Here is a 23,353-nt window from a genome sequence, read left to right as displayed (position 1 = left end):
TGTACTTATCCCTTCCTGTCCTCTGATTTTTGCTATGAATTTTAATTCTAAATATGCTCTAAAGCCCATAAACCATTAATTGCCATTGAAATACAGTTACCCATATATTTACCCTTTCTGTTTCCATCTGGCATTTCCTTGTTTCCTTCTGCTTATAGAACTCCCTTTAGAAGTTTCTTTGGTGCAGGTTTGCTAGTGACAAACTCTCTCAGTTTTGTATGTGTGTGTATGTGTTTTTGTTTGTTTGTTTGTTTGTTTTAAGGAATGAGGCAATTTATTAACCTTAATGCTTTGTCTTAATGCTTCTTGTTGGCCACTGCTCCCTGTCCGGCGATTCTGTCCAGATCTCTCTGTCTCTGAGCTGTCAGTTCGCGACCCCCATCTTGGTCCTTTCCCACCATATTCAGCCCCTCTGGGGATTGAGGACCCTTCAGGCCATGCTCTTGGAGCCTCTGCTGGGGTGGCTGGGCAAGACATTGTTTCTCTGATTTCCCCTGTAGATCTTGGTCCAGGAGCCGCCCCAGTGCTTCCCTGGAGGTACAGGTGTTGTGCTGGGGAAGCAGCTCATGTTTAGAACCAGTTGTCATCGTAGGGAGGTTGGCCGGCTTGACAGCGTCCGCCCATCTGGGACCTGCAGATGCGACCTTCCCAGACTTGGCCAGGAAGGCTGCGGGAGCTCTGATAAACTCCTGCTGGGGACAGTGACTCCAGGCATCTCGCGCGGTCTCCATGCTGCCAGCCAGAGGAAAGGGCTCTCAGCTTTTGTTATTTGAAAATGTGTTTATTTCATCTTTACTTTTGGAGGATATTTTTGTGGGGTGTAGAATTCTAGGTAACCTGCTAGTTTCTTTGGCTTCCATCATTTCTGTTGAGAAGTCAGTTATAAGTTTACTGAAAAAAAAATCTGTTTTCTCTGTTTTTAATGTTTTTCATGGTTTTGGCTTTCAGCAATTTGGCTAATTTTGTAGGGGGGGCAGTGAGAGAGAGAGAGAGGGAGAAAGAGAGAGAGAGTGTGTGTTGGTATTATCTTGCTTGAAGTTCACTGAGATTTTTTCAATCTGAGAGTTAATCTTTAATCAGTTTGGAAAACCTTTAGACATTGTCTTCAAAGACTGCTTTTGCCTCATTTTCTCTCTCAATAGTTTCCCAACTACCTGATGTTACATATTTACATTGTATCGCACCATCTCTTCATTTTTTCTATATTTTTTTGTTTAAAAAAATGCTGAGCTTTTCTGTTGACTTTCTCCATTCTATTAACCTTGTTTTATGCAATGTCTAATTGGCTGATAAACTCATCCATTAGGTTCTTAATATTAGTTATTATGTTTTATAGTTCCAACAGCTTCATTGGGTTCCTTTAATAAATTCCAGTTCTCTGATGAAATTATCCATTCTTTTCATCTGTTTTCTCCAGCTTGTTCTGTATTTTCTTGAACTTCTAATTAAAATATTTGCTCACTGTGGGTCTATTTCTATTTTTTTTTTTTTAATATTGTCCTGTATCTTGTCTTGTTTAGTCACTCTTGGTTGAATGATAAATACTGCATATATATAACAAATAGTTTATTCAGCTTCTGTTATCTTCCCGGCTAGAGGTTTACTCTTCTCTCTGCTAGAAAGATGGAGTAGGAGATGATCAGTTTAACCCAATAAGGGACTGAGTTGAGTCAGGCCAGGTTGCAGTTTCTCTCATTCATTTTGTTCCTAGGATATAGTCCTCTAAAGCTTTGAACAGAGCCTGGTGTGATCACTGCCCCTGCACCTCCCCTGCCCATACCTCCTCCCCCACCTTTAATCGGTCTCACACTCTAATCCTTGTCTCCTCAGCAGCCAAGGACTGTAGGAAACTCCATTCTCCCCATAGAGGCTTTGCAATTACCTCTTTATCCTCCCATATAATTCAGACTTGGGCATACGTCTTGGGGAGAAAACTGACATTGTTTCCATTTTCTTTCCTTTTTCTCAGAAGCGTCCTGATTGTTCAAGTCTTCATTTTTGTCTCTGCAAAACCACAGAAAACCTACTGATTTCTCTCTTCCTGCCTGTAGGCCTTGTGCCCAGGCAAATCTTGGATTCTTAGGTTCTTTCTCCGCACTGAGAATTGGCAAATGCCCCCAAGGAAAAAGTTTCTGTAGAATATCAGCTCACTTTTATTGAAGTGTTCCTCTCTCTGAAATCTTCACCCTCTTAGTTCTCATTGCTTTAGCAAAAATCTTATACTTTAAAAAAAATTTTTTTTTTTTTTGGTATTTTTCCAGCTTTTCTAGTTTGTCTTGGCAGAAGTTCTGGTTTGCCGCACGAGAAGCAGACATTGCAAACCAACGCCATTTTACAAAATAAATTATCCCAAGGGGTTTTGCCCTTCAACTGAGTGGTGTTGGGAAGTTTTAAAGCTTTGAATGCTGTTTCTTAGCTGTCTGGAGTTTTGTGATGCATTGTCTTGGGACAACATTGCTAGCAGCTGCAGACAGAGGCTTTGGCATCAGGGACCTCCAGCCCTTGCTAAGTAGCTTACCGTCTGTGCAACTGTGGTCAAAGTCCTGTCTCTGTCTATACTTCACTTTCACCATCTGTAAAATGGGGAGAGATAAACCTTCCTGTGTTCGTAAGGATGATTAAAGGAGAATATATTTATTGCTTTCTTCCTTTTATTATACTAAATGCCTTATGTATGTTATTTCACCTTAATATGCTATGTGCCATAATACATACTAAGGATTCCATAATGGGTAGCAATATTATCCTTCATCTTGATTATAGCTCAGCCTCTATTTTGGCTTGCAGTGAAATAACTCATCACCCCTTAGTCCTCTTTTTCATTACTTACCCTTTTCACTATAGGATATGGATAATGTAAATACAGGCCAAAGATAATTGTGTAACTTACGACACTGATATATTTTGTGCTGCACTTAGCAATCAAAAATGTAGAAATCAACAAAACCCACAAAAAATAAAGCTTAATTATTCATAATATTGACACTGAGGACAGTGTAGAAATATGCAGTATATTTGTCCGTATATTTTACAAAATAGCAGAGCTAGTTTTATATGAGGCCTGAATAGGCACTCTGTACTAAAACATCAGAGAGTTGTTAGAGCGAAATCCCTAAAATGCCAGGTTTTACTTTTGGTTCAGATGACATGTTGGGCTTTTGCCTGATGAATTTACACCCACGCACTTGCACATGTGTGGTTCGCAGGCTGGGGCGCCCGCAGCTTGGGTCTCGGTGGCTCCTGGGGTGGTATTTGCACTTCATTTCTCTGGCCCTGTAGATCTGATTCAATGACATCTATTAAGGAGACTGTGGAGGGAAGACATGCATATGAAATCTCAGTGAATACAGGCTGCATTTTAATGAGCTGAGGCTGCCGTTACCTTACCATTTATTTTGTGGCCTTTGGGGCGTTGACAGGCAATACCCAATCTGTTTCTCATCAGTTTAAATCTCAATATTTACTTTTAGATGTTTTACTCTAAAAGCTTAAAGGAGAGAGAGGGAGATTGGCCTCTTTTCGTATCTTCAAAAAAGAGATTTGGGTATAACATAGAAAGGAAACAGCCATTTTACACATAATGAAAAATAATTATCAAGAGGAAAACATAAAAGTGAAAGAGAAATCATTACATTAACATACATTAATATTAGCAAATGGTCAGTTCTGACATATGTTCCTTGTTAGAGTGGCTTTCTAAAGCAAACGTGTAAACCAGAGATTCCCTTTCTGTTTTAGTCCTACCCATCCCCTGTTTAGAACTGGATTTTAAATTTTAAGGTACATCCTAAGATAATTCTGTTAGTAGTGGGTGCTGATTACCCAATCAACCAGATCTTTAAGGAAGATGTTCGTCTAAATGAAGACCAGGATCTTAGATAAAGTGGATTTTTGAATCTTCCTAACCAAGTTGTAGTTAATATATAGTAACAGTACCATCACCTGGAGTTTATGGGAATGCACGCACTCAAGCTCCAACCAGATGCATTGAATCAGAATCTGCATTTTAACAAGACCCCCCCGGGTGATACATGTATACAGTACAGTTTAAGAAGCGCCAGTCTAGACCAAGGGTTGGCAGATTTTTCCTGTAAAGGGCCAGCTAGTAAGTAGTTTAGGTTATTGAGGCCATCCGGTCTCTGTCACCACAACCCAGCTCTCTTGCAATAATGTTAAAGAAGCTATAGCACATAACGGTGTGAATGTGCTTATGTTCCAATAAAACTTTATTCATGGGCATTGAAATGTGAATTCCATATGATTTCCATATGCCATAAACGTTCTTCTTTTGGTGTTTTCCCAGTCATTTAAAAATGTAAAAATGATTCTTCGTTCATAGGCTTAGACAAGAAGAGGTGGCAGGCTGGATCCCAGTATCATTCCCTTTACCTTTCTGGGGGTCCTGGCTGCCCTCAGTTCCTGTCTTGGTTTGGTTGGGTTGTCATATCAAATACCATGAGCTGTGTGGCTTCAGCTTATCAGAAATGTATTGTTCACAGTTCTGGAGGCTGGAAGTCCCAGATCAAGTGTTGTAAGGATTGGTTTCTAGTGAGAGCACTCTTCCTGGTTTCCAGACACCTACCTTCTCACTGTGTCCTCACAGAGTGGGAGAGAGAGAACAAGCTCTCTGGCGTGTCTCTTTGTAAGGGAATTAATCCTATTGAATCAAGGCTCCACCCTGATGACTCCGCTTAGCCTTCATTACTTCTGTGAAGGCCCCATGTCCCAATACAGTCACATTGCAGCATAACGTTTCCACATATGGATTTGGGGGGATGCTGTTCAGTCCGTGGCGGTGCCCAACGTAGTTCCCTCTCTCTCTAACATCTTCTCCTGTGACACCACCCACAATCATCCCCACCATCTGCAGTGCCCCATTGTCCTTGTTAACAGTGTCTCTTCCGTATTTAAACAAGACCTTATAAATTTCTAGTAGCATAATCCGATTCCTCCAGCTAAGTTACAAGCTCCTTGACTGCAGATGGTGCTGATCAAAGATTGAGGAATTCAAAGGAGTTCAAATGACCGGGTTGAGCTTAGTAGTGAATGATTGCCAACTGAAGTGACAGCCTGTTCTTTCCTGCTCTGGAGTCTTCCGGTTTGCTGAAGGGTTTCAGTTTTCCCAAGCATCATTTTGGTCTATTTCCTCATCTCTACCATGGGAGAAGAGGAATGAAAATACATCTATCTTCTCTGTGGAGGGGTTACCAGGTAATCATTAGAGGCTCATTTTGAAGAGCCAGTTCTCTGTAGTATCTAGAAGAGACTTAAGCTCCAGAGAAGGCCTGAACTGTAGAACCTTTACTATTTCGTCTACTTTCCCAACGCCCAGAGAAAACCAGCTCTGCCTTCCTGTCTTTGGAGAGAGTATTCTTTCTTCCTTTCCCCACCCCTCCCCTCATCAGATACCTATTTGGCAACCATCATTAATGCAAGGTCTTTGCTTAACAAAGACCTTTCAGTGCATTTTATTTACTATTAATGTTTCAACATTGTCAACTATCAATCTTAAATATTAGGTCAGCGTGAGTTGATTCCCTGGGGAGTCATTCTGCATTGTTCCCTGCTGTAGATTTTCTAATGCTTTGCCCAGTCTCTTGTTAATGACTCCCAAGACAGAGTTTCCCTCACTTGCTTTGGGAAATGTTTGCATTAGTGGCTCATGGTGCAAACAGATGGGGACTCGGGTAAGGTCCCCATTAATCATTCTCAAGAGTTATCTATGTCCCATCACAATTGAAAGCCTGAGGAAAGAGTGTATGACTTAGGCATAAACCCTCTACATTATCTCACTGCTTTGCTGGCTTTGGGCTGATATTGGCATGAATTAACACCTTTCCCTGACACCACTCTTCTGCTCCCTCAGTATTTTCAGCTGGGGCTAGGGTCCCTGATTCCTTATGACTTTAGAAATGCAGTCCTTTTCTCAAAACATAATTGTCCCTAGATTCTGCTCACACCAAGAAGAAATGCAGGTGACGGGGCACAGGTGTTTTTGACGCGTTACAAACATTGACCACAAAGTGGCTGCACTGTGCATTTCCTGCTCGAGGTGAGCTATTGTCAAATGCCTGCAAACAATGCATCATCGAGCCAGGGGTGCAAGGATGCATGTAAAGGATTCATGAATGGCAAATGAAGATGCTGTTCAGAACCACTTTGAGCAGAAGCCACGCATTAGCATCCAGAAGGAGTGATCTCTTAGGGAGGAATTCAGCCCTTGCTATTTCATTCATTTGGATTTCTCATGTGGGGAAGCAGCCCATCCTGTAGGACTGAGTTTGGAATAAATAAAAAAGATGATTAGTGACAACGCAATACTTGTTGCAGGACATGCCGCACAAGCTTCCTTTGTTGTGCAGTTATTCTGATGCTAATGACTATACCTTTTTATCCCCCATATCGGTTTCTTGAATATTTTCTCCCTACTTTGTTTTTCCATGCAGAAACTTCAGGTGAATACAACTGTCCACTAAAAATTAACTTGTGTCATTTAAAAATATCATACATTAACTTGAATAGCATTTCTTTAATACTACAGCTCTAGGAAAATGATTGCAAAATGATTTTTGTTTAATCCAGCTGCAATGAGAGGATAAGGATGCTTCTGAGTTGGGAGATCTGAGCGACTTAGCCTCCTTGATCCTCAGTTTCCTCAGCAGCAAAATGGGGATAAATATTTATTTCTCAAGGGGATCGAAGACATTAAGCAATGTATGCAAAGCATTTAAAGTCATTGACACATGCACATATTAGATGATCAATAATTTGTGGTGTTATCATTATTATTTTGAATATACAAAATAGGGGCATTAAAAATACATTAGTGCCCACTGGATCTAAGATGTCACAGATTCCATCCACCAAGTAACTGCGTCACACTGAGTTAAAAAAAGTCAGCTCTTAGAGCATCTTTATTTGAAATCTTTGCATGTTGGTAATTTTGGATTAGAGATTTTGTTCATCAGTTCCTGTTCAGCCAAGTGCATGGGTTTACACATTATTGCTGAAATGATGAGCAGCAGTTCTCTTATTCTTCAAGACTCTGAGCACACTTTTATTAAAGATGGAGCCGGTATCTGGCAAAGAATTGGAGTCTAGTAAATTGTGTAACAAATGGCGTGCCAGGATCAATTTACTGCAGTCCCCCAACTACAATCACTTTCTCTTTGCCAGTTTCAAGAATGAACCTCTAAGCGCACCTTCTATGCATGTATCACACATAGCCGAATACCTTTATGTTGTCTCTTTTAAGCAGAAGTTTGTGCCACAGAAGGTAATGTAAAAAAAAGAGAACAGCTATCAAGTCAGATTTCAGTCTTCTGAACTGTTATTTGGGAAAGGGAGAGCAGATGGAATCATCGAGTGTCAGTGTGAACAGTTCTTGGTGATTGCAGCCGAGTCTTTACAGATGAAGACGCGGAGTTGCAGAGAGCCGAAGTAGCTGGCCCAAGAAAGCCACTTGAGAACGGAGGAGGCAGGATTTAAACCCATGTCCATCATCTCTGAGGTCCCCTTTTCTTTTCTCTATAATAAGTCACTCTCACAATTTCTGGGTGGATATTTCTCCTTATTAGTTGTTGCTTAAGGCAATGTAATAGTTTTCTTCTGGAGCAGTGTGATAGAAAACAGATTTATCTGTGTTCCTCTTCTCTTGGGAAGTTGCTTTAGAAAGTGTATCTTTTTGGGGGGCAGTCCATGTTATCTTGATTATGTAGATGGAACGAGTTAAATTAGAGAGATGAATGTTATCTCCTCAAGACCCATGGTTTGTGACTAAGGAAGGAGCATTGAAAGTTGCCTGATCATCCACTCGTTCTTGGAGTAAGAGTGAATGGCTCACTGGGAGTTCTAAATATGAGGCGCTGCCTCACAGCTCTGTGTTTTTGCATATGTTTAGAAGACGTAACACTTCAGGAACTTGGTTTTTATACTCGATATTGTGTAAAGGGTTATTTTATAGTCATTCCAATGGATAACTTGGTTTTAAGACTTTGTTTTGACAAGTTAGAATTAAGAAATTGTAATCTGGAAGAGCAATATCAGAGTAAGTAGAGAACAAATTTTCAATTCACCTCAGTAGGAACAAGAATATCAAATATATCTCAAAGCCTTTGAGTTATAAATAAGAACTTCGTAACTATTTTTATTTCCTTGGTGTGGGTGTTCATCACTACTATCCCTTCTCATGGAGCTATGTATCCTAAAATTTCCTTAATTAGAAACACAATCGTGTCATTTTTCCAAGTCTGCAGTCTTGGAAGAGTGGGAGCAGGAGATACCCTTGCCTGTTCGAGGGGTTTCTGTTTTAGATTTTCTTATTGTTATAAGATAATATAATGATAAAATATACTGGGCCACTGCACATCTAGAATTGATCCTGCCATCCATTATACAGGAGTAAAGGATGCTTGCATCATGCCTGAAGAAATAGCAGTGTTGCAAATAGCCAATTCATTTGTTGGTTCCAATTTGGAAGCTGACAAATACTTGCTTTATGGCCCTGCCACATGCGAAGTCTATCTTTCTGCCTACACAGCACAAGTCAGTAACCTACATAATTCTTCTGGGATATTCTAAAAGCCCTGAGGCTGGAGCTCATACTTGTGTATATCTGGCATTTAGAATCAGATGTGGAAGTGAATTCAGTGACATCCTGGGAGAATTTCCAAATATTCCAGAACGGTTTTTTGCAGTTTCTCTTATTTGCATTCTTTAGTTTGTGCTGTCCTGTGAATGTTGGCCTTTGTCAGACGTCGTCCAGACATTTGCCATTTGGAATTTTTTTCAGATTTTATTTCAGTCTAGTGGACATACAGTGTTACATTAGAATCAGATGCACACCATAGCGATTCACCTTCTTTGTAGGTTGTGCTGTTCTCCCCACCGGTAGAGCTCCCATCTGTCACCGTACAAGGCTAGTGCGATATCATTGACTGTATTTGGAATTTTGATTCAGGAAAGCAAACCGCCATATTGAACTGTGTTACTCCTTCAAGGGGCCTATTTCACCTGAAGAGCCCAATCAAATTAAGGAGGGAAATTATTTTATTCTCTTCTATATTTTACCTTCAAAAAAACATAAGCATAGCAACATCAATAAAGTCATATTTGTCTGATACCAAAGTGGAATACATTAGCAAGACTGTGAAAAAAAATAGGAATTAAAGGTTGAATGACTATATAATTCATCATTGAAAGTGGAACACTTGAGAGTAGAAGGTCATCACACCACATGTGTTCCAGGCACATTGGGACCCAGGATTGTCCTTCCTACAGGTGTGGTGTGTTGCTGACCTCAGGATGTATGCCCAAGGTCTAAAAATAGAAGACTAAACGAAGTAGTGCCTTTATGTTAAATCTAAATCACCTGGGGATTCAAACATCCCTGAGAGTAGAAATATGCATAAATATTTAGTAGGAAAAGCATGTGATTGTCCTTCAAGTCCATGGGCCTGAGTTCAGCCTCTCTTACATCCTTGAATGACTTTGGAGAGAGAAATCTCTTCATGTTTCCATCTGCTGAGATACCCAGTGGTCCATCTGTTCTTGGCTTTTGTAGCTCTTCCATGCTGACATCTGAAGTCGCTGTGTGCTCATCTGAACCTCAGCCACCCCATCCATGCCTCTTCTGTTTGCAGGGTCTCCCATTTTCATCAGAAGGACCATCTTGGCACCTATGTGTGCTGTCTCATTTACACCACTCACAGTTACTTGAGGAAAATATTTGGCTGCTTCTTGAGCCTTGTTGGGTATTTAGGTTACTCAGGGAAGCTGTTTAAACACATCTGCCTGGACATTCTCTCCAGGTGAGTCTGCTTGCCCTTCTATGCCAAGGGGAGATGGGGAGCTCTCAGAGATGTGTATGCTAGGAATGCTTCAGATGGAAAGCAGAATAAAACACCCTCTACTCTCACAAATTTCAAATGTAAATTGAGGGTCTCTGTCACTTTGATCCTGCCACCCCCCCACCCCCCCACAATCTCAGAGATGTAATTGTCTTTAAGAGATTTTAACTTCTCCTCTCTGGACTCTTGCCCCTTCGCCACCCTTTGCCACCCCAGCTCAAAGGACCTTTGCCATTCTATGCAGGAACAGAATGGGGGCTGATTACTGGGCAGCTTGTATCTTTTATTCTTCTAACACTCTGCCCTAAATCTGGACTAAGGTTCTCCCTACCACCGATAAAAGCCAAGAATTTTACAACTTCCTTCTTTGATTCTGCTTTTAGCGTAATGGAGCCCTTAAAGTGAGCAGTCTCAGTGGAAGCCTGTCAGAAAAGAGTAAGAGGGTAGGGATGGCTGAGATGGCTCAGAACCACTGGTAACCAGCAACTGGTTAATATTTCATTGTAGTATCCCCATCTGAATTCCTAGGGGGAACAGGGCATGAATTTCCTCTGAGTTATCCAGGGGGAAGGAGCTCACCTGTTACTACACCTCCTAACCCCAGCACGTGAAGGACTGTGTAGAGTAACTAAGCAAACAAATGAGTTAAACCAGAAGCAAAGCACAGAGCCTCTGGGGTCTTTCCTCAGAGTCATGCTGGCTTTCTTGAGATCCTTGGCCCCTGCCAGCCCCTTGCATGGATTGACTCAGTTTTGTGAGTCCAGGGTCTACTGGGACATGTGGAGTAAAGTGAACCAAGCAGTAGCCAAGAGTGGGCTATCACACCACCATAAGGAGTTTAAATGCAGAGAGTCTTACCCCTCCTTCCTCTTCCACCTCTCAGCTCTTCCCCACTCTCCCACCTTCTCCCAGGCCAGCCCCAGTGCTTGCCTTCAGAAGATGGTAGCCTACTTCTCCAGCTATCCTGCTCATTCTCTGTAGCAGTCTGACAACTGCAGTTCTGAAAAACAAAAAAAAAAACCCCAAAAAACCTGCACTATTTATCCTGACATACACAGGGCACCTTATAAATATCTATCAAACATCTGCCTTAATTTTTTGGTACATTTCCATAAAATTTGAAATGCTCCCAGAAATGCTCAGAATAAAACACTCATGAATTTTTTGAAAGATACAACTAAAAAAACCTCAGGAATTTAACAGAATATCTGTTTACATGCAGGGGGGAAGAGAAGAGAGAGGAAAGATAAGACAATGTATTATCAACTTTCCATATAGGCAAACTTGAGCAAATTAAATTTCTTGAAATGGTCAGCACACAGCTCAATTCTGTGTGTCCCTATCTGGTTTTCAAGTGTTCTGTTCAGTCTTCATCTTAAAATGTCTTCATTTCATGCCCTACATTTTTCAAATAATACTCATATTTAATTTTATTTTTAGAAAACCCAGTGAGTTAAGGAAGGTAATTTATCCCCACAATTTTACTACTAAGTGAGCTGAATCAGAGAGAAGGTAAAGGACTTGCCCATTTCATGTGGCTACAAAACAGTTTAGAGAGGATTTCAACATAGATATTCTTTCTTAGGCTTTTATTCTTCTCTAGGGCATTTATGTTTTGGAAAAAAAATGTGTATTTGAAGAAAAGATTGAATCTTTCCCAAAGGGCATGGAAGAAGTTTTATATATAGAATATCAATACAAATTTAGATTACTTAATCACTTTCTAGGTACTGGAGGGATCACAAAGAATAGCTGGTATTATGATTAAAGAAAGCTGGTAGAGTTTGCCCTTTACCCTATCCTAATCCATCATAGAATTGAGTTCAAGCTGAAAGATGAAGGACGTACAAGATTTCTTTCTGTCTATCTTGTAGACACTTTATTTGTCATGAGAGGGATTTATTTTTGAAAATTAAAATCATGAAACTAATGAAATGGAAATTGGAAGGATGACCACCCCTCTTGGGCACATCCAATCCTGCCAAAATGTCATCATTTATTTCAAAGAAATTCTGGAACAGCTGTGATATTTTTGAAATACTTGTTAACGCATACCAGTTATGCTAAAAAGGTCATTTATAAAAATCTGCAAATTTCATTGAAATACTTCTTTGGGTGGTGAGGAAACACATTTACACATGTTATCATGTTAACAGAGCCGCCTGCCAGGGTTAAGAAAAGTGTGAATTTATTAATGTGATCATAGCATCATCATTTTTTTATTGCCCATGCAATACCAAATTCCCATAAGAAAAGTGTTAAGGTAATATTTTATTTTCCCCTTTGTTTTACAGCTAGATATTTGGTTCTCTGTAATTATAATTTTGGTAGAGGAGTTATTTTGCATAATTCTAGACTAGGCAACACATTTTCAGGACTAATTAACAAAGCTAAAATTTGAAAATATTCTGCTGTAATGGAATGCCATTTTAATGTCCATGGTTCAGTTTTAAAAGCCTTCATTTAGTGCTTAGGATTTATAATTTATTACATTTTTTTTTAACAATTTGAGGTTGACCTGTAGAACATACAAACCCATATAAACATGGTTCATGTTATAGTAGGGTTTAACTGTGTGGAATATAGTAAAAAATGAAAGGTATACAACACTTAAAATGCACACCCATATAAATGGTTAATTTGCATTATGATCCTTTTCTTTGTAGTAGATTCTGGCTGTGTGTTCTCAGGACGAATAAAGCGGTATCTATTCTCTGATATTAAAAAATCATTAAGCCAAATTTTTGTCTATGATACTTCAATATTAGTCACTATGATTAATGTTGTATGATTTTTTTCGTTAAAATTTGCATTTAAGTCTATAAATCCTCTATTTCTCTCCTTCCCTCCCACCCCCTCCCACATGCAATCTTTCTTTGGAAGTAGACAGTATCTTTCTTATTAAGGCATAGCTATTCAATATTGCTGTAAATGAAACCATAATTACTGGATATTGCCATTTTATTATCTCTGCTGTCACTTCTGGTCATAGATATTATTTCTCTATTTCAGGAAATTTTTGAAGAATGATTGTTAGTAATATAAATATACAGGGAATTTAAGTGACATCTGGTACAGGTGTATCTTTGCTATTTTAGATCATTGCATTTAAAGTTCACACTGAAGATGGATTGTATTGATTAAAGAGAAGGAGGTAGGCATAAAAAGAAGGGAGATATTTGGAATCAATCCAAAGACGATATATTGCAAGATGCAAAGTGGACACTGAACAGTTAAAAAGACTAATACACCAAGGCTGTTTGTTAGCTGGAGGTAAGATGCTAATCCTATATAGCCTAATAGAAATCACATATCCTTTGCTAGGAGTCTTATTCTCTGTTGGGCTTTATTTGGCTCCCTCTTATTATTATTATTAAAGTGAGCCAATCAGGTTGAACTAATTAATTTCTGTCAAATGAATCAAGGTTTGGTGAATAGCACTGATATGTTATTTTCCTAATCATTTAAAATTTTTCAAAGTCAAATATATTAACACAGTGCTTGTAAGTATATTGGTATAGGGATGATTGCCCTGAAGGTTGGTGTAAAAAGCTTCTGACCATGAACATATTAAGCATTTGCATTCTTAATGTGTAAATCATAGATAAGAGATTGAATAGTATAATGGCTGAAGCTAAATCAGATGTAGTTAGTTCTGTAAGAGAAACAAAACAAAACAAAATTTCCAATGAGACATTGGTTTCTCTTGCTGAATTCAATGCTTAACCTGTCAGTTGCCAAACTGTACATTTAGCTGGTGGCAATAGGAAGTAAAGGATTATATCTCCTGTGTTCCTAGCAAAGGGTACAAAAGTGAAACCAGCCCAAGAAATATGTCTTTTGTCCATCAGAGCATCCCCAAATAGACCTCTACTCTCTCATAGAGTACTGTTTCTAGAGGAGATGGAATCCTCAGAGCATCTTTTGGTATCAAATCTTTTTTTTTTTTTTTTTTTTTTTTTGGGTCTGCCTTCACAATTAGAAAAATATATATATTATTTTACCCTAACCCATGAGGGTCAGTATTTTGTTTTAATGGCTGGAACTTACCTCACTTCCTCACATTCCAGTTCTTATAAAGATCAATGCCTGCATGATAAGTGACAGCCTTCATTTCTCCTTTGTAGAATAGAGAACTTTATTTCCCACAACTATTCTTTCCTGGCCTGATCTAGTTGTCGCTGATGACATTGAAGCTTGACCGACATGAGTCTGCCCCATAGACCTTGCTACGTTAGTGCCAAGGTCTTGGAGAATGACTCCTTGGCCCATTGTTCCAGTCATGGTGGTTTCCTTATTCCCACCAGATACTAACCCTGACTCTATCTTCCTTCCTGATCTGTGCAAAGTGAACTGAGGAAACCTGTTGTTAGAACAGTAAATGCCATGGAGTGCAGCTACAGTATCTTTTTTGTGCAACACCCTTTTGTGACTTTATCATAGGGAATATACTCTACTAGAAATGTCATCCGTCTACCCAGCATACTATTTTTGAACAGGAGAGGTTCTTCCTAGAGTCTCTGAAGGTGTCCCACAGGGATAATCACCTATTATATATCTCTCTCTGTTGTTAATTCTGTTCTGATCTCAAATGATCCCTAAAATATTATCAAGGCAGTGTGTCTGTGTATCAAATTTTCAAATGATAAATGAGGCTAGAGGAGGAAAGAAGGTTTCCGATTGGTTTAGGTGGCAATGATAGGCATGAAAATGACAGAGTTCATGTCCCTTACCCGGATGTAGTGTAAACGGTAAGCAACCAAGTTGTCTCCACCTTCCCCAAGGTGAATGCAACAAACCATGTCTTTAACCGTGAAGTCTAGAAAAGATCTTACAGTCTGGTTTTAGAGAGGGAGAAAAAGTGTAGATGGTAGCTCAGTAAAACAGTTTGAAAGAAGAGAAGAAAACAATGCTCTAATTTGGAGCATGTATCTCTTTAATATAGAAAAGGAAAATATATCAAAAGTATAAAACAGTTGTCTTCAAGGGGCAAAGGGGTGATTTTATCCCCCAGGGAATGGCAGTGTCTACAGATATTTTGGGGTCAGGAAGATCCCAATGAAAACTAGTATGTAGAGGCGAGAGTTACCACAAAACCTCCTCCAGTGCCCAGGACAGCTTCTCTAATGAGGAATTATCAGCGCCAAATGACAGTAGTACCGAAGTTGGGACTTTGCTTTAGAGTCCACGTAGTCCACCATTTTTATCTCATATATGAATCAGTTGGGGCTCCCAGACATTAAATGACTTATTTAAAGTATTAGAACTAATTGCAACTGTGATTGGGCCCGAACACAAAGCTTCTCTCTTTCAGGGCTGACTTTTCCACACTAATACACTCTCTTTCCTAATGTTTGTATATTATTCTGAATATCTCTTAAAAAGTTTCATGACTCACGGAAAGGGGATGATGTTTTCTTTATATTTTTCTGTGTGTTTATATGATGCGTAAAACTTTTCATGAAACTAAATACTGTAAAGAAAGCTGCCATTTGACCATGCTGGCCATATAGGATGCTACAGGAAGTCGAAGTTATTAATCTTACCTTACCCTAAAGAAGCTGATGGCCTCCCTGGGGAGAAAATGGCCAGCATTATAAGAATGTGTGTAACAGGTTCGGGGCTTAGGACTCACTCTCCCAGCTGTAAAAGTGCTGCGCTATTTCATTATTTGAGTTGCTTAATCTTAGCCTTGTGTAGTTGCATCTGCCATCTTGAGATCCGGTCCTCCACCCAGACTTCTTCATTAACTGTTGATTCTACTGAGGAAATTATCTTAATGTTATTATTTCCTGCCTTCCTTCCTCCTCTACATAATCACCTAATTGTATATTAACAGGACTATTTAGAACTCTGAATGCAAGCTTTTAATGTTCTTTATTTGCTCACTTAGCTAGTTTTCAGGCCAAAATAAATCATGTTTGGATTTTAAATTTTAATTAAAATTGCATATGTATATTTTCTATATGTATATTTTTCTATTTTTATTTTTTCGTGGTGCATGCCTTCAGAATGTACTGTTGTATTTACTGAGCACATACTATGCGCCAGATTGAGTCGTAAGCACTGGGGATTCAGTAGTGAACCCCACAGACAGAAGCTCTGTCATTACAGAGCTTCTATTTAGTGAAGGATACAGATAATAAGAAAAGAATAAACATATAGTACAGCATCAAGGCATGGCCGATGCGATAAAAAAGAAAAAACAGGGGAAAGGAATAGAGGCTGATAGTGCTTACTGCTTTAAATGAGGTGTTTGGCGATGGCCTCTCTTACCTGTGGTATCTGGAAAAAAGAATGTTCATGATGTGTAATAAAGAACCTAAAATTGGAATATTTTTGGTTCATTCAGGAAATAGCAGGAAGACCTGTGTGGCCAGCCTGGAGTGAAGATATGAAAGTGGTAGATAGGGACAGAGAGGGAGCCATGGGTAGAAAATGTTGATCCTTGAGGGCTAGTAAGAATATTCTGTTGTTTTCTAAGGATAATGAGAAGTTACTGATGGATCTGGGCAGAAGAGCACCCTGATCTGGCTTACATTTTAAAAGAACCACTTTTGCTGCTCTGGGTTGAAAGATGACAGGTGGAACAAGATAGAAGCAGAAAAACCAGTTAAGAAGCTATTGTAGTTATCCAAGGAATGAATAATAGTAGCTTGGAGAAAAGGGATGTAATAATGGATGGTGTGGGTTTTTTTTCCCCCTAACAAAGCTCTTTTTATGAATATCTTGCATTTGCTTTGTGTTTGACAATGCTGTTTCCTAGACTCTGGAATACAACTTCCTGTTTTTCCATCCTGGATCCATCACTTATTAACAGTGCGATCTTAGAGCTATAAGTTAATCTTTCTGTGACTCAGTGTCCTCCTTTCTCAAATGAAGTTAATACTGGTATGCCCGAGAAAGGATACCTGTGTAAAGTTCTTTGAATTGTTCCTGGCTTATATTAAGTCCTATGCTATCCTATTATTATTATTTATTCTTCAAACAAACCAGTGAGATAAATATTCTCCCCCCCAGAAGATGGGTATGTTTTAAAATGTTATTTTTCAATAGTCAAATAATTTTGTTTTATAGATGAAGAACATGATCAACAACTAATAGATGAGAGAGTCAGAACCCAAACCAAGGACTTCTGGCTCTAAAACACAGGCTTCTTCGTCCATACAACATGGTGTTCAGGTTGTCAGATCTCCCTCAGCTCCTTGATGGACCCTGTGGTTCTCCATTCCCTGTTAACTTCTCAGTCAGATTCTACAAATTTCCAATAAAAATCCCTTGGAATGACAAAGAAAAATTCAGACCAATATCTGTTGTGAACATACCTTCAGAAATACTCAGTTAAAACAGTGCAGTATTGACAGAGGACTAGACCTATAGAACAATGAATGGAATAGAACAGGGGACCCAGAAATAAACCTACTTCAATGAATGAATCTTTGTCAAAATTGCAAAGTCTATTCAATGGAGGAAAGATTGCCTATTTAACAAAGGCCAGTGTGTATCCATAGGGCAAAATAATAGAACCTCTACCTAAACCTTATAGGTCACACAAAAATAAACTCAAAATGGGTCATATACTTACATGTAAAATATAAAACTAAAAAAAGTTTTAGAAAACATAATATCTCTAAGGTCTAGAAATAGGCAGAGTTCTTATATGCCAAAAGAATAATCCATCAAAGGAAAAGTTAATAAGTCAGACCTCCTCAAATTTAAAAACTTGCTCTGTGAGAGACCCCGTGAAGAGGTTGAAAAGACAAGCTATGGAATGGGGGGGGATATTTTCAAACAGCTTCTCAGAGAAAGGACCTAGAATATATAGGGGACTCTCAATATTAACAGTAATAAAAAAAAAATCCAAAAATGGCTGAGAGACATGAACAGACCTTTCACTGAAGAGAAATTACATGTGGCAAATAACCACATGAAAAGATGTTCACCATCATTAGCTGGTTGTTCTGATTTTGGATTATGCTCTTACTCTTCCTCACAGCAGCATGCTAATTGCCCCAATAAATTTCTGACTTTTCAAGTTGAGAAAAGGAAAAGTAGTGCTCCTAGACACAGAAAGCTATCTGCACAGCAGTACAAATAATTACTGATCATCTATACCCTGAGTCCACGGGCTAGAAGTGCAGGAGGCTGAGAGAACACGGGGCATAGTGTATGTCCTCTCGGTCTGTGGTTTCACAAATCAGATCATTGCCATGAACTGGGAGTGGTCAGGGGAAGGCTTCCCAGGTGAAAGGTGGAACCTTTCAGAGTTTGGACCTCGCAGGTTGAAAAATATCTTATAAGGAAGGTTAGTGCTTTGCAGGCAAGGGGAATGTGAAAAAGCATGGGATGGAAGTATCAGGGGCTTGGGGTAAGCAGGTTTGTGGAGGAGAAACTGTCAATGACTCCTTATGTGGTTTGCTCTTAAGTTCTCCAATTGAGGGGTAGATGATAGAAGAATCCTTCTGAAAGGATTCTTGAAATCCTTCTGAAATCCTTCTGCCTTGGTCTATCTTAAAAACAAAACAAAACTCTGCTAGTCTCAGAAAAAGTTCAATGAAGGAGGTATATCTGCATAGAAGTGAGCAGAGCCCAGCATGACATACATGTATTTAGTTATCACTCTCTTCTCTCCAGCTCTGGTGTGCATGTGCATGGCTGCGAAGTGTGTGGTGCTGGCAATTATTACAACCATTCTTTACTCATAAACTGAGAATGTTTGACAACAGAGCTGAGGGAGAGAACAAACGACTGGACCCTTACAGTGCATTTTTGTTCTACTCACTTTTTAAAAAAAGATTATTTATTTATTTAACAGAGAGAGAGAGAGAGAGAGAGAGAGAGAGAGTGGGCACAAGCAGGGGGAGCAGGAGAGGGAGAAGCAGGCTCCCCACTGAGCAGGGAGCCCGATGAGGGGCTCAATCCAGGACCCCCAGATCATGACCTGAGCCAAAGGCAGACGCTTAACCGACTGAGCTACCCAGGCATCCCGTTCTACCCACTTTTAAGAGAATCTCTACCTGTCCCTGCCCACTAGCTTACAGCTCGTTCTTGCCTTACCTTTCTCTCAGGCAGAGTAATCACCTGTCTCAGCATTTGAGGTACTGATTAATTTGTGACCCTGACTGAAGGCCAGGGAAGTCTAAACATGCCCCCTGAGTTGAAACAGTTCAGCAGGTGGATGCAGACTCGTCTCGCTAATTATATTTTTTGGTAAACGATGGAAATATGTGGAAAGGTTTCCTCCTCGGATGATTGGATCTTTCTGAATGACAACTCTTCCTGTCTGTTAGCTTCACGTGCCTTTGAAAAATGGGCTTGGGTGGGAGAGCTCAAGAATGTGTTTGCCAGATTGGGAGCCGACCTTGGGTTAGCGAGTGACTTTCGGAAGCAGTTTGCAGTTTCCCAAGAGAGGTTTATTTCCTGAGCCTGAGTTGTGCTCGTAAAGTAGGATCTTGCATGCTTTCCGGGAGCAGATTTCTTTGTTAAATGTGAACTGCAGAGCAGTGAGGATCTTTTTTATTTATATTAATTATTTAAAGGAAGCTGATGGGAGGAGTAAAGGCTCCAGGGACTTGCTGCCTATATGCAGATTCTGCTGACCACGGAGAATAAAAGATAGAAACTCTATTTTAAAAAGACACGTGCAGTAGTTTAATCATCTCTACTAGCTTTACTACTTCCCATGTCTGAGTAAAGTCACAGTGAGATTCGGGGCAGGTGGTGGGATGGGAGCAAGTAAGAGAGGAACAGATAAAGCAGTTATAAGGAAAGGGTAGAAAGAGAAGATTTGGCTATGCATGCCTGTTTGTAGTGAATCATTTGGCTCTACTTTGAGGTTCGTTGCAGGTTGATAAAGTGGGACCCTGGTGGGCTGGTTTTACCTCCGCTGCGATCATGCCGTGACTGAATAATGTAGAACTGAAGATGGAGATAATAGGAGACTGACATCTGGCTAATTGCCATTCCTGTTGGGGGTTGCCTGACAGTTGAGTGGAAATTGCTAGGCGATGAAGAACTTTTAGTGAACCGTGATGGCAGAAGTGTCTGAGCAAAGAGGTAGAGGAGAGCCGGGCAGGACAGGGAGGGAAGTGCCTGCCTTATCCTCCCCCTCTTGTTTTCTCCTCCTGTGCTATCTCAGTAGAAAAGGCTACTCACTTAAAGTCCAATGATTTGCAAAAAGAAAACAATAATCTTAGAGGCAGAGAGGAGTTTGCAAAGCCTGGAGCTGCATTAATTTGTCTTCACTTTGATGGTACCCAGAACCTACTTAGGCACCAGTCAGTCACCCAAAGGTCTCTTCCAGAGCCAGTCCCTGCAAGCTGGTCTGGACCCAGGCCCTCCAAAGTATGACTCCCCAGTGCTGCCCTACACAGATAGGGCTCTGTGATCCTGCTCCGAGGCTGAGAGGTGACTTCTGAACCATCAAGATTTTTCTGTGGCTAGTCATTTTTGGGTACCTTGCAGCATGTGTGGTTGCTACTCTAGTCAATAAATCTATGTTGATTTACTTAAGAACATTTCCTCCTTTACCCTTACCCACTCTCCCAGCAAAGGTTTCTCAGGTAATACGTATACAATTTAGCTGCATCTGTGTGGGGCCAACTTAAGATGACTAAGTGGAGTGATACTAATGGTAGAATTTTCTGGAGATTTCTGAGTTGGTGGGTAATTCCCCGAGAGGAGTAATATGTGGGTAGGCCATGCTGTATGAAACCCCTCACATTTCCCCTAATTTGGTGAGGTAGCCTACTTACTGATCCAGTTCTTTCTGTGTGAGCTTTGGCTCCTATAATAATTACAGTTTTATATTTTTTTCTCCAGCTTTTTAAAAAAAATTTTTAATTTTATTTTATTATGTTACGTTAGTCATCATACATTACAGCATTAGTTTTTGATGTAGTGTTCCATGATTCATTGTTTGCATATAACACCCAGGCTCCATTCAGTACGTGCCCTCTTTAATACCCATCACCAGGCTAACCCATCCCCCACCCCCTCCCCTCTAGAACCCTAAGTTTGTTTCTCAGAGTCCATAATCTCTCATGGTTCATCTCCCCCTCCAATTTCCCCCCTTCATTTTTCCCTTCCTACTATCTTCTTTTTTTTTTTTTAACATATAATGTATTATTTGTTTCAGAGGTACAGGTCTGTGATTCAACAGTCTTACACAATTCACAGTGCTCACCATAGCACATACCCTCCCCAGTGTCTATCACCCAGCCACCCCATCCCTCCCGCCCCCAACCACTCCAGCAACCCTCAGTTTGTTTCCTGAGATTAAGAATTCCTCATATTAGTGAGATCATGTGATACCTGTCTTTCTCTGATTGACTTATTTCACTTAACATAATACCCTCTAGTTCCATCCACGTCGTTGCAAATGGCAAGATTTCGTTTTTCTGATGACTGCATAATATTCCATTGTATATATATATACCACATCTTCTTTATCCATTCATCTGTCGATGGGCATCTTGGCTCTTTCCGTAATTTGGCTACACCAACTACAGTTTTATATTTAAAGTACCTTTTGTGCTATGACTATGCACTTAAAAATATATACATAGGCAATGGTTCTTCTCATCTAGAAGTTCTTAGTAATTTTTAGGGTTAGGGAATCAAACTGTTCTTTCCATTTTATAACATTCTGGTTAAAAGTATCTTACAATAATAGTTTATGTTTTATGGCTTTAGTTGGTGTTGTTTTCATGCGTAAGAGTTGCACTGCTGTGGTTGAAGTCTGTGGACAAACTATGTGGCCCTACATGCAGTTTTTAAAATTGTTGTGTGCTTTTCTAACAAGTGAATTTCAGGTTCTATTTAAGTATGCGAACTGAAAAGAAGTGTTTAAGAAAAAATAATGTATTTTGCTGGTATATGTCCAGCCAAAATATCTAATGAGGGACTTAGTTTTGTCTAGAAGACAATCTTTTTATTCTTTTCCTCCCTCTGCACTTGGACATTCAGACTGCGATGCTCTGGTTTTGAGGAAAAAACAGAATGTGTACTTGACTTACAAGTTTTTTTCTTTGAGAGTTAATTAGTTAACACTTTGGGGGGTAGATTTTAATAAAATAAATTCTCTGTGTTATTTATAACTGTGTGCACTAGTTTGGGGAAGGTGTACAAGATTCTGGGTTACAGCATTTGAACGAAGTTATCATGATTTAAAACTAAGCTGAGAAAGGTGGAGGGTTTGCCCCATGAATTGTTTATTAATAAACCACAATTTTCTCTTCTATGTTGACCAAAGGGGACATAAAACTTTATATTGGCTTCTAACTGCACTCCAATCCCTCATCTTCATTCTGCATGTCCAGGCAAGGTAAACTGCAGAGTTAAGGTGGCACTCAATAAATATTTGTTGGAGGAATTAATGAATAAATGAATAATTTAAGTAAAACATATCTATCAAGCCTTAAAAAAAAATCTCGGTCCTCAATCTTATTCAATATGTATTCCCTAGAAGCCTGCTTTGTAAAGAGCAGTAAAGTAGAAAACCCCAAATGTTAAGAAGCTGAGGGCTTAGTGGGAAAACTAAGATAGTAAGGGAATGATGAAGCACTCATGAAGCAGGGTGCAAGATGAAGGCATACTGTTGAGTTACTTAGAAATAATGACATATCCAGGGATAATTACCTCACACACATCCATGGTGGTACCAGCATTCACATAGTCTTACCATTTCCTTATCATTTTTATTTTATTCATACATCTTCACAGGTATTTTGTCTAGGTCTAGATGCAATGGCAGTGGTGGACATGCCCAATGTTAGACAAAATGGCCAAGTTAGATTTTTCCTCTTGTGTTCTTTACTTTTTAATTTTTTTTTCTGGTCACTTTATTGAAGAATAGTTTACAAATAGTAAATGCCTAAATTTTGAGTGTACATTTCAACAAGTTTAGACAAACGTATATAACTGTGTAACTGCCATCTCGGTCAATACGCAGAATATTTTTATCTCCCCAAAGAGTTCTTTGTACCCCATCCTAGGCCTCCTTCTTTTTATTCCCCACAGTCCTCTGGTGTTCGTTAATTTCTTAGGGGCAGTGTCTTCTTCGTGCTACCCAAAAGTTACATCAAATTCCTGAATGAGGCCCCACCTACGTCTGACCAAAACCCTCTTTTTCTTTCTTCGAGCTGGGGTTGCCAAATAAAGTAGAAGACACTCCGTTAAGTTTAAATCTTGGATCAACAATAAACAGCCTTTAGTATAAGAAAATATTATAATACTGCAGTATTTGGGACACAGGATAAAAAAATTATGATTTTCTGAAATTTAAAATTAACTGGACATCTCAGATCTTTATTTGCTAAATAAGGAAACCCTACCCCAATTGCCACTTTATCACTGCATGTAATTTCACCAACCCTTTAGACGATAGGAGCCTAATTGAAAAAAAAAAAATCACTTTCAGGTATAAATGCATGGTAGCTAGATTAATATATGGTCATTAAATTGAGTATATTATTATAGTCCAAAGAGGAGTTTTTTTTATCCAG

At 39.4% G+C, this 23,353-nt stretch overlaps 1 pseudogene; it reads right to left on the bottom strand.

The window, feature by feature from the left end:
* Positions 1–296: 296 nt before the first annotated feature.
* LOC123852585 (small ribosomal subunit protein eS19-like) lies at positions 297–715 on the bottom strand (annotated as a pseudogene).
* Between the last annotated feature and the right edge of the window lie 22,638 nt (positions 716–23,353).

Source organism: Mirounga angustirostris, unplaced genomic scaffold, assembly GCF_029215605.1.
Source record: "Mirounga angustirostris isolate CCGP_5_RB_7025 unplaced genomic scaffold, mMirAng1.0.hap1 SCAF_14, whole genome shotgun sequence".
Classification (NCBI taxonomy): Eukaryota; Metazoa; Chordata; class Mammalia; order Carnivora; family Phocidae; genus Mirounga; species Mirounga angustirostris.
This window is presented reverse-complemented; position numbering and strand designations above follow the sequence as displayed.